Genomic DNA, 1170 nt, shown 5'->3' on the forward strand with positions numbered 1-1170 from the left:
CAACTGCATCAAAAACAAAGTAATGAGGTCTGGATATAAATTACAAGCAAGCATAAATGCAAATAATTCACTGTTAAGATGGCTTCAAAAAGGAATTTGGAATGGAATAAGGTTAATCAATATAATCTACATATACAAGGTATAATTACGACAATCATTCAATAATGCTTTTTCCCACCGGATCACTGACAGCAATTCAACTGAAGCTGTGTAAATATTCATTAGGACACTGTAATGAAAACATGCGAAGGCTGAGAGCATAGTGCTTTAAATCTTGTCAAAATAATAATTAAAGAAAATTTATACATCCGAGAGTATATAGTCAGTACATTTAAAATCACCTTGTTTGTGTTTTTTTTTCCCCCAAACACAGATTAAGCCTAGTATTGAACCCTGTTCATTTGTACGCTACTTAACAAATGGCTTAATTTGGTTCTTCAAACACATCTGAGAAATGGACTAGTATAGTTGTTCTACATTTATGTTATATATTTAGATATCTTTACATAATCATAGACATAAGAAACATAGATGCTTTTTTTGTGCTAAGATTGATGCATCTACAGCACCGTCCTCTTGGTCAGGGTAACTTTCCAGATTGTCCCCATAATTCAGAGGTAATTGAATTCAGACTGTCCACAAAGATTTGTGCAAAAATCCCAGCAGACTGGGCAGCATTCGGATTCGGAAAAAAAAAACAAGAGAACAAAGAAACATTCACCTAAGAAAGTACAAACAGATTGTGCGTTTGTATTTTATGAGTGAATTTATGCAGGCGCTAAGATAGGTGAGTTTAATTTATTACTTTTTAATACTGTTTAGCTTCTCTTTAATTCAAACTTAGTTCTTAGCTAATGCTCTTAATATTTGGTAGTGCAGTTAGAGTGGATGTGTAGTTGGATTGCACCTAGCTCAGGCTTGTTCCTAAGCCAAGTTTGAGCTTACAGACCTGTCGTCAACAGCTTTGAAGAACGGACAAATCCAGAATCATGTCAAATCATCAACCATCCAATCCACCAAACTCAGTGACACAAAGATGAAGAACAGGGCCCTGGTTTAGCTGTTTGTTTATTAATGGTAATCCCCCATTAAGAGGTCATTTTAGACCAATTTCAGTTTTAATTATTCAAAAAACATTATTTTTACATTTACATTTATAGTATTTAGCAG

The sequence above is a fragment of the Pangasianodon hypophthalmus genome, chromosome 12, assembly GCF_027358585.1.
Source record: "Pangasianodon hypophthalmus isolate fPanHyp1 chromosome 12, fPanHyp1.pri, whole genome shotgun sequence".
Classification (NCBI taxonomy): Eukaryota; Metazoa; Chordata; class Actinopteri; order Siluriformes; family Pangasiidae; genus Pangasianodon; species Pangasianodon hypophthalmus.